Below are 10,775 nucleotides of genomic sequence, written 5' to 3'. Positions count from 1 at the left end.
CTTAACCTCTGTTCTTCACAGAAAGGTTGTCTTGTCACCAGCGGCACTGGTACTTGGGCTGGAAGACTCAGATAATCCTGAGAATGGTCATGATTTTATATTTGTTGCCATGGCTGTTTGTCGATTATGTCTAGCCTCGGCCTGGTTGGATCCGCTACCACCCACATTTCAACAGTGGCTAGCCAGGCTTCTAGCAGTACATAATATTGAGACAGCCATATATAAACGGAAAGGTAGAAGAAGACGCGAAAGGGGCTTGAAAATATGGACCCCACTCACACTCTGGCGAGACCTACAAATCTGATTTATTTCTGATTTCTTTTTATTGTTTTAATTGTTTTTTCTTTAGTGAAGCATGGTATATATATATATTTTGTAAAAAAAATTCCCTTAATGTTTATTTAAAAATGATAATCATAATGCAATGTTCATGATATTAGTGTACAATATGTTTATCTGTCCTGGGGGGGGGAGTAAACAGACATAAAAACTAATAAAAATATATTTTTTTTAAATAATAAAGTGTGACGATAATTCCAGGTCACACTATCCTGTGACTCAAGGAGGCACCCTGTCAAGGGTTTTGGCTCGTTGTTCAATTAAACTTCGGAATCAAAGTTTAATCCGTTATAATCTTCTTCTTAATTCGTTGTAGTTCTTGACTGGGGGGGTCTGTGTATCGCTACCTCCTCACGCCGGACTCTATATACGTACTCGTATAAGGAGTACGGCGCGAGGAGGTAGCGATACACAGACCCCCCAGTCAAGAACTACAACGAATTAAGAAGAAGATTATACCGGATTAAACTTTGATTCCGAAGTATAATTGAACAACGAGCCAAAACCCTTGACAGGGTACCTCCTTGAGTCACAGGATAGTGTGACCTGGAATTATCGTCACACTTTATACCGCTATTGAGAACAGTATTCAGCCGTGAACAAGTCGCATGTACTATTTTACGGAGGCGACGAAACACGTGTTGGCTTGATGAACTACTGTCAAAAGAGGAATATTAAAGAATGAAATCACAAAGAAAGAAGCAAAAGTCTAATTTATTTTTGTTTCATGTCTTAAATAATCTTGCATTTATGCTAACTGATACTTTATGTGTGCTTGGGTATACCCTTTTGATGACTGTTTTGTTGCTCTGCCACAATAATTTAGGGAGGCTGGTGGTTCTCCCCAACCCTTTAGCACCGTGATCAATACAATTCTCACTAGATAACAGGTGAATCAACCCATAAGCGCCTATCACCTATTAAAAATACCACCACCCAGAACTATTACCAAAAGGGTATCTTAGCGCGATATTATGTACATCATTCACAGCATATGTTCCACAGACTCTCCCACGCAGTGTCAAATGATGAAACAAAACAGAATGGAACATACTTCAGTGGATATGGCCAGGCTGAGAGATGGAATTAGAAAACTCTGGCAAACATTTTAGAATAAGATAGTCTGCGGATCTTGTTTTTTTATCCCACCGCTGCAGGAGCATTGACTGATGTGCCCAAGATAAGTCCTCACATTTTTGCTTACATCTCATGGTGTACCTCTTATAAACAGTGGTCTTCTCTTTAGAATCTGCGTCCCTTACCGGCCATTGAAAGCCTGTGACCTCAACTCTAATACATTTTCAGAATACTTTACACTGCTATATTTATTTTTCTTGTCCCTAGCACCCAACTTTAATTGTACAGTTTGTGTGTCCTGAAACAGAACTGCACTATTCCATAAATGAACTACACATTTTGCTTTACTAGTGACATTAAATGGCCGCAAATGATTTTCCATGACTTATTAGAATTGTACCTCTTCTTGCTTTACAGTTATGTGGTCTGTGACAGGAATCCACATTTGCCCATTAAGCGTGCTTGCTTCGCTTGCTACATAAAAGTCATACCCAACTTTTACGCATCACCACTGTCAAATGTCACCAGCCGCCACTGCCCACCAGTAAGAAGAGCTCGCTCTAACATGCCTACTAGTAGCAATTAAAAAAAATACACACGTGCAACAGACATATTGTAAACATATTGCTTTTATGAATAACATCAGGTACAACACCTGTGTTGGATGGGTGTGGGGTGGGTGTAAGTACTGTTCCTAGCATGTTTGTGGTAATCTTATGGAGTTTGACCTAGAATTAGGAGCACCAGAAGCACACGGACATCCTGGATGAGGAGGTACAGACCGAACCTGAAGGTCACCTGTATTAGACACCTGTATTAGATTCCGGTATTGGATCCTGGCACGCGAGCCTCTTGTAAACGGTTGTTTTGGTTTCGGACCACGCCCCCTTTAGTGTGCACATCCGCAGGAGAGTATGCCACCTGGCGCGGTGTCTCTTTTAAAACCGGAGTATCATATGATGCATCATTTTCATACAACCTGCAGCTGACTCGCACCGTATGCCTATTACGCCACAGCCTCCATCTGACTGCCCTGGAGCCGAGGCCGTGACGCAGGCTGCACAACTTGGTATCAGCTCACATGGTTTAAGGCAGCAGTCGCTCCCTGGCATGAGCCGGGTGCTCTGGGAAATGTGCCAACATCCCACGCCGTGAGCGGGTTAGTGGGTGCAAGTTGTCAAGACAGCGAGCCGGGCTCCTTGGGGACACGGAGAGAGCTCTTTGGACTGTGGATTCTGACGTAACGTAAAGTAAGCCCGGCACGACCGGGCTAGAGCGAGCCGGTTTAAAAAGCATGTTTGTGAATGAGAGCACGTGTGTGTGACTCGGCGGCAAGAGGACGCACGTGTGCGAACTCGTGTGCTGCCGGTGCCCGCGCCGGCTGCGCGGCCACCGGGAGACAGCCACGCTAAGAGCTGCTCAGGACGGGCCCTCCCTCCCCTGTGATCCGGAAGCATCTCGTCCAGCAGCCCAGGTTTCCTGCACTTCTTCTGAATCCCTCTCTGGTCGGACCCGCAGGGACGGAGGGGCCGGCGATGCTGCCGCGGGTGAGTACCGACCCCACACGGGTGCGCGCGAGCAGGTCCCGGCGCTGTCCGTCTTCGCTGTCTGGTCTCGTAGCATCGCAGGTGTGACATTACAGCGTGGAAGCCGAGTGAATACATGGTAGTTCACAGGAGCGCGTTTATTCACCTCTCTTCATAGCCTCGTTCGTGCCCTCAACTGTCAAACCATCGAACGTTCAACCTCAACATTCCGAGCTCGAGCCCTTGGTCCAATAGGAGCAAGGGAGGGAAACAGAGGAAAGGGAAAGCAAGGGAGGGAAGAAGGGAAAAGGGTGGAAATGAATCTCCACACACAATTACAGTCAATTATTCCTTCTGAAGAAATTGAATACATGAAGTACTGTATTTTTTTTTATAGTGATCAAACATTTAAATGCATTTATTGTTTTTGTGTATGTGATGCTTTTATAGTATTTACTAACCGAATAAAGTATTTTGAACGAAAACGAGTGAACGAGAGTACATGAAGTGGGTTTAATCATCGAACAATACTTTCCTCGAAGGTGTTCTTGACCTAGGGGCGAATCTCACCGTATCAGCCACAGTGACATTATCACTTTTGTCTACTACAGGAAGCTGGAAGTAACCACCCAACATTCTGTTATGACATAGTGTGAATAGGAACACTACAAAACTCATCCCTCTCGCCTGTCTGGCTTCTGTACTTTGTTTTTCTCATCACAAATTCAGAGTTTAAAATACCACAACGCAAAGTAAAAAGCCTATCTGATCCGCTCACATCTGACATGGGACAGTGTCCTCATCACTTAGTCGAGGTGGGCGAGCCGACACATTAATAGGGCGAGCCGAGCTAGAGCCGAGCCAAGGGCCTGGGTTGGCTCTTGCGGCCGTGCACAAGCCAAACTGTTGTAACTTACATTGTACTTATTTGAGTGTAATATCTCTTTATTAGTGGCATGAGCTGTGTTTACTTTCAGGTGATGTTCTATGTTCTAGTGTAGAACTAATGATGTAGTATTCCAGTAAAAGACTCAGTTGTTGTAGGAGTCTGGAGCTGGGAGGAAGTCTGCCGTGCTGCTTCAATTAAAGCTTTTCAAGCCAACTTTCTTTCTTGTTGGATTTAATACAAACCCTGCAAATATTTGCCATACATCATCCAACAAACATCACATAAAATACATATTGTAAACACATTACTTCTATGAATAACATCAGGTACAACGCCTGGGTTAGATATGCTGAACGATATTTCTTTAATATGTGGAAGTATTGACATTAATACGTCGCATTGTAGCACTGGAAAGTACTTAATAAAAGTGATAGTTTGAACCCTTTCCACCCCCACTCTGGCAACACTGCCATTAATGAACTAGTAGGTTAGACGGTTGTCACGTGAACCCTGTATGTGGCCCAGTTTCTTATGGATAGATCAACTTTATAGTCTATTAAATTAACAGAATGGGTTAAACACAACAGATTTTTGTACTTTTGGCATTCCGAACTCGCGTTATTTGGAGGAGTTTTCTTATGAGATAATGAAGTAAAAGGAGGATTGATCAAATATTCGTCGAAGATCACCCAATTTGGTTGAGCGGTTGTGCCACGATTAATGAAGGTTTTCTGATTTTACTTTGTATAAATCAGCCACTAAATGAATATCTGTCTCTCCTTTTTAGTTCCAGCGTTAGTGCTTTGTTTTGACCTCTTTGTACATAAAGGTAGAGCTAGGGTGGCAAGCAGAAGCCAGATGAAAGCTCGGCTTGTTATAGGCTCAAGGTTCCAACGGGACCTATAGCTGAACCAGAGCCACGCTTCAGGCTTGCGTTCGGTTTCAGCTTCCAGTGGCGCGCCCACCTCCATCCCTTAGGGCCAGATGTACATAGACTTCTGTTTGCGATTTCCTAATAGCTAATTTTTATGATTCGCTATTAGAAAATCACAAACAGCTATGTACAACAGTGTGTTTTACACTGTTAACGATTCCCAGTGGATTACAACTGACCTACCTCATTAATATTCATGAGGTAGGTCACAATTTGCGACCCATTGGGAGTTCTAAAAAACACAGGGATGGTAGCCTGCTGGGGAAAGAGACCACCATGCCCTGTGTTTGCTTTTAAGCAAAGCAATGTTTTTGTTTTTTAAAAGCAGCCTGTTTTCCTTAAAGGAAAACGGGATGCGTGTCAAAAACAAAAAGCTTTCTTTTAATTTTTTAAGAGTAGGCAGTGGTCCATGGGACACTGCCTGCTCTTAAAAAACGTTTTCGTATACATTCACAAAGGAGAATGGGTCACCTTGTGACCTCTACCCGTTTGTGAATAGGTTACCACCTACTTTAAGTAGGTGGTGAAATGCGAATGTTTTGCAACCGTATTTCAGTCACACTTACGACTGCGAGTTGCTATTAGGAAGGGATGCCCTTAACACGCCCCTTCCTAATACTGAATTGCTACCCTATTTTGCGATTCGGTAATGGGTTCCCAAATAGGTTTGGTACTTAGAAAGGGGCATTCTGATTCTGAGAATAAGTCCATTTGCGACCTGAAAAATCTAGGTACATCTGGCCCATAGTCACTGCTCTGGGCCTTGTGATCCTGTACTCTTAACGAGTACCAGAATGCAATGTGAAAGCACAGGATGGGCTAAACTACTCTCGGACGACATCTATGATGGCATTTGTAGATTGCATATGCAAAAACAACAGTTGATGGACAGAATGCAGAACAATGTCATACATTCACCCCAGTACAAAGATCTGGGCCTAAATCCATCGCTTTTTTGCTCACCATGCCGTTCCAGTTTGAACCCAGCCATATGCAAATCAGTCTTGACCCTGTGCCTCATGGGTATAGTCCAGCCCGAACTGCCAAGCCAGGTCCTCCCTGGACTCGAAACAAGCATCCTAGGACCGGTTTCGGGGTTTCACCCCTCTTCAGCCAGGATAGCTTGATTCCAGTGGCATGGAGAGCACGGGACCCGCGTCTGGGCATACCCTTCCCACTCGGGGTGAATGTTTTGCCAATGTGCAACATTCCGTCCATCATCTTGTGTGTTTATTTGTAGATTGCACTCATTGCTATTGGCACCTCTCATAGAAAAAAGAAAACTAAAAGCAGAAGAATGCGAAGTAAAGCAAATGTAAAATCCTTATCTTGCTGAACGTCTCACGTCTGAACTGGGATCTCTTCAAACATAAGCACCCATGCGCTCAAGCAGACAAAAAAGACTAGCTGAGAGACCACTTAAAACTAAGCAGTGTCTAATAGCTAGATTTTGAGTTGCCTTTGGAAGGTCTCCAGAGACTTAGTCCAATGGAGATTAGATCAAATGCTTTTCCATAGTGTAGTTGTGAGAACAGTAAAGGAGCTACCTCCACGGCATGACTTCACACAAATTTTGGAATACATAGGAAGTGGATATTGTTGGATCTCAGTACTCTCTCTTTTTTAATTTTATTTATTGAGTTTTATATAGTGCGAACATGCCCCTTTCGGGTATCAGAGCGCTGTACATCAGGAAAGCAAAAAGGTAAACAGATAGGAGCAGTGCTTTAAATGGGAAAAAATAAGTGCAGGTACTCATCAACTTGATCGAGGGGGCGTGGCAAAGAGTGGGACTGGGGGTAGGATATGATTATATAACAACACGTACCATCTGTCAAGTATTCATTTGCCCTGGCCTTACCCTTGTTAATAGGCTCAAATTTCCTGTATGTGAAAATTCCCTCTGGACATGTGGCACAAAGCGTATGAAGACAATGAATAGCCTGTCTTGTTCTATGACCCTCTCAAATGTGTAAAAAAACTACAAGTGGTTCCGTCGGGTGACACAATTCTTAATAAAGAATTGCAAATGATGCTATTCATTAAGCATTAATACTAAGGGCCAAAAATGATCTCTTTCAAACAGATTTAGAGAGCTTCTTTTAGAGATAAATCAAGCAAACCTTCTGCAATAAAATGAATAATTTGAACCACGAAACATGACACAGAAATCAATTTCTTAATTCAATATATTGTTCAGCTGTCCATAGCACACAGAATACATACAATAAATTAAATTAAATTACGCTAACATGCTTCCTGTGGAAAAATCAAGTATTCCAAGTGTTTACAGATAAAAACTTGAAAACAAAAAACATGTATAGTCAAATGTCCACTTAAAGTACAGGATATCCTTATATCATCGTAATGTATTATATGATAGCTGACGTAGGACATATGATATTCACATCAACATTTCGACCTTATGATCCAGTTGTATTGGCAATACATTATACCGGGTCTGCCTCAGGACTAAAAAGACCAAAGGACAGCCTCCATTGGATGTAACTAGAAGCACAAAACTTGTGTCCTGCAGGATACCATCAAAGTATATTCCATGTCACCAGTCATTGAACACTATTGCAGCTGCTCAGGGAAGAAATTGCTTCTACACAAAATAACGTCATATCCAATTGATGGATTTTGTGACCATAACAAGGAGGACTATTGGGTGATACATACCCCATCTGCACCTAGTGTACTCCAGCTGGGGACTCTGGTGACATGGAATATACTGTGAGGGTATCTTAGAGGACACAAATGTTGTGCTCCTGGTTACATCCATTGGAGGCAGTCCTTTGGTCTTTTTAGTCCTGCTGAAGACCCAGTATGATGTATTGCCAATAACACGTGATCATAGGGTCGAGACGCCAATGTGAATATCATATGTCCTAGAAAGATATAAGGATATCCTGTACTTTAAGTGTTTGGACATTTGACTGTATATGTTTTTTAATGTTTTCGTGTTTGTATGTCTAAACACTTGGAATATTAGATTTTTTCACGTGATATATGGTGTGTAATTTAATTACATTTATTGTATGTATTCTGTGTGTTATGGGCAGCTGAACAATATATTGAATTAAATTGTTTTCTCTGTCGTGTTTCGTGGCTCAAATAATTATTTTTGTTGCAGAAGGTTCGCTTGTTTTATCTCTAAGAGAAGCTCTCTCAATCTGTTTGAGATCGTTTTTTGGCCTTTAGTATCAAGGCTTAATGAATAGCATCCTTTGCAATTTTTGATTAAGAAATGTGTCACCCGACAGAACCACTTGTAGTTTTTTTATTGTATACCCAGGTTCTGAGGGACATATACTTAATCCTCTCAAATGTGTATGCTGCCCATTGCATTTAAAGTGACATGTTACGTTTGGACTATGCATTCTATGCCACCAGAATTTCAGTACAAATGTACCAGGTTTAGAACTGTGCATAAAGATCTGCACAGTGTGATAGTAGGCCAGCTGTGACGTTGGACATGTACTGTTTGATCTTGGGCCCTCGCTGTTTGATCATGGAACAATAGTGTTTGATTCTGTGCCAGCGCTGTGCATTGTTAAGCCAGATATGTATGTTCTTCCGCTTGTGTTGAGTAAGATTGGGTCTGATACAAAAACATAAAAGTGCAACAGACCATAATCTGGGTCACCATGTATTTTATTTTGGTCAAATGGTGAAAACCAGACAATATTAAATACGTTATCAATTTGGAAAGGTTGCTCCAGAGGGAACGAGCAATATTTGCACTAAGTCATATGAGCCAATAGCTCATATAATCATTGGTTGATTTATAAATGAAGGTCTAGGACCACTGTTTTTTGTATCAAATCCTACCCAGGTCCTTGACTACCATTGGGTTACCCCATTTTTTGTAATGAGTAAGATTGGGTCAGCAACAGGCAAATCTGAGCCAGCACTATGTTGTCTTGATTCAGTGCTGCGTGACCTTGACTCAGTCATGCGTGATTTTGACTGTTCTTTTGACCACCATTATGTGATCTTGTTTAAGCTCTGTGTAATGTTGATCCAGCATTGCCCGATCTCGTACTGTGTGACCTTGATTCAAGGTATGTGTTCTTCGCTCAACACTGTGTTATTTTAGCCATCCTGGCTTGATCTTGAACCAGTGCTTTGCTTTAGGACAGTACTAGGTGGTACTGGACCACAGGCATTATATCTTGTTCCAGTGCTGTGGCGTCTTGTCTCAGTCATTTCAGATCATTGCACAGTGCTTTGTTCCCCGTAGTGGACACAGCCCATGAAAAGATAAGGGTAAGCTGATGGAGAGCAGCACTTAATCCCTAATGGCAAAACCCATAATGTAGGTAGGAGATTTTTAGCTTAAAATTATGTTTTAACTTTCTCATAATTTCCCCTTCATTCTGATGAAAGCTAACTGGAAAAATAAATTATTGAAATGCATGTCTCTAAAACAATTCCCACGTATTCCCAATATGTTGCCATGTATACAATAGGCTTTGTATTATGAGGTGTCTTCTGCACCAATTTTCAAGCAATCATCATTTGAAGGGCTCCATACTCGTTATCTCTTATACACTCTGAGCATATTCATGCAATTCGCTGTAGGTATATGGATGGACCACATGAGACCATGCTGCAGGATAATCAACAATGGCGGTTCCTCCATATGAGTGAATGAGCGTAGCACCCCCACACTGCTACAGAAAGCGTGAAAAATAAAATGGTAATAACATTATTTAATTACCATTTTATTTTTTCACTCTCTGTGGGTGAGCAGTTAGGTTTATTAGAGGGTAGTGCTAAGCTAAGAATAAATCCGAGATCGAATTCGAAAAATAACACTTCTTTTTATATATATATTGGAAAACCAAGAACTTTGTTCAAAAGTAAGTACTGATTTTGTTATCAATTTTCATAAGTAAGTAAACTTTTCAAAGTTGTGCGCCTTTACGCACAATGCAATCCTGTGGGTAGAAAAGTCATTTATGCATAACGGTAAGTACAGTCAGTTTCAGGGAGGTCAGCTTCTGGGTTTCGGATTGTAATGGTCCATGGTCCAAAGTACCTCCAGCAGTTCTTCGGGACCTGCCCGGGTTTAGCCGGGAGCAGGGTGCTGGTGAGGTTGGTAGCTGTGTGCACTACAGATAAGGGTGCCACCTGAAAACAGGCTGCACAGTGGGACTTTGGGACAAGTAAGATAGCCCCAAAACGGAAGCCCGAGTCGCAAGGGCTCTTGGAGCAAGGAGGCACAGCCAGTTCTTCGGTACTTGGGCCGGGTGACTCGGATGCAGATTGGTTAGGTCGACTGGGCTAGATGCGCAAAGACGACCCTTGCGGTTAGGGAGTCACAGCTGGCAGGGGCAAAATCAGGACTGCTGGGCCACTCACGAAGTGGGTCTCAATGATGCTGATGTCACTCGATGGCTGCCTAGTCATGGTGCAGTGAGAATCCTGATTGGACTGGTGCTGTTTGGTGCACAGTGTCCAGAACCCTGGGTATTGGTACTGCATGGCTCCAGTTGGTCCTAGTATCTTCACACTTGCTGAGGAGACATATCTGACCCTCTACAGCATGGGTGTAGTCTGCGGCATTAGTCGGGCCGGGGAGCCGAAAGGCGGTGGACCGGGCCCTACATTTCGACTGCAGGGGAGTAGCTCCTTTAATCCAAGGGGGACTGTAGGCGTTTTTTAAAGTGTTGGCAGGCTACCCACGGCTGTGGTAGATCACCAACTTGCAGGCCGAGTCACTCTGTTGCAATTGTCGAGAGAGTTTACGAGCAGTCATGGTTTCGCAACAAATGTCCACAGCTCTCCTGCTGTTCTTGCCAGGAAATGACTCTTCATCATCCATCTTCTCTTGATCCGTCAAATCTAAGTCCTTGAGTTCATGGGTGCCACCTAAATACTCAATTTAGGGAAGTTAAGGGGAGTGGCATGTAGTAGCCAATGGCTGCCTACCTTTAGGGGTCTACACCCTCTATACGACCACTTCCTGTGAGAAGTGGGCATAACCCTGACCCTAGAATGC

The 10,775-nt window shown here is 42.8% G+C and overlaps 1 protein-coding gene across 1 annotated transcript in view; it reads left to right on the top strand.

Moving 5' to 3' along the window:
- The first annotated feature begins 2,597 nt into the window (after positions 1-2,597).
- The window catches only part of LOC146816450 (ATP-binding cassette sub-family C member 10-like), a 351,699-nt gene continuing 343,521 nt past the window's right edge, over positions 2,598-10,775 (top strand). Inside the window, exon 1 of the mRNA XM_085610292.1 lies at positions 2,598-2,963. The gene's annotated coding sequence lies outside the window, so the exon portion shown is untranslated. The remainder of the gene's footprint in view (positions 2,964-10,775) is intronic.

Source organism: Triturus cristatus, chromosome 6 (genome assembly GCF_964204655.1).
Source record: "Triturus cristatus chromosome 6, aTriCri1.1, whole genome shotgun sequence".
Lineage (NCBI taxonomy): Eukaryota > Metazoa > Chordata > Amphibia > Caudata > Salamandridae > Triturus > Triturus cristatus.
Note: the sequence above shows the minus strand (reverse complement) of the source record. Positions and strands in the feature narration are given on the sequence as shown.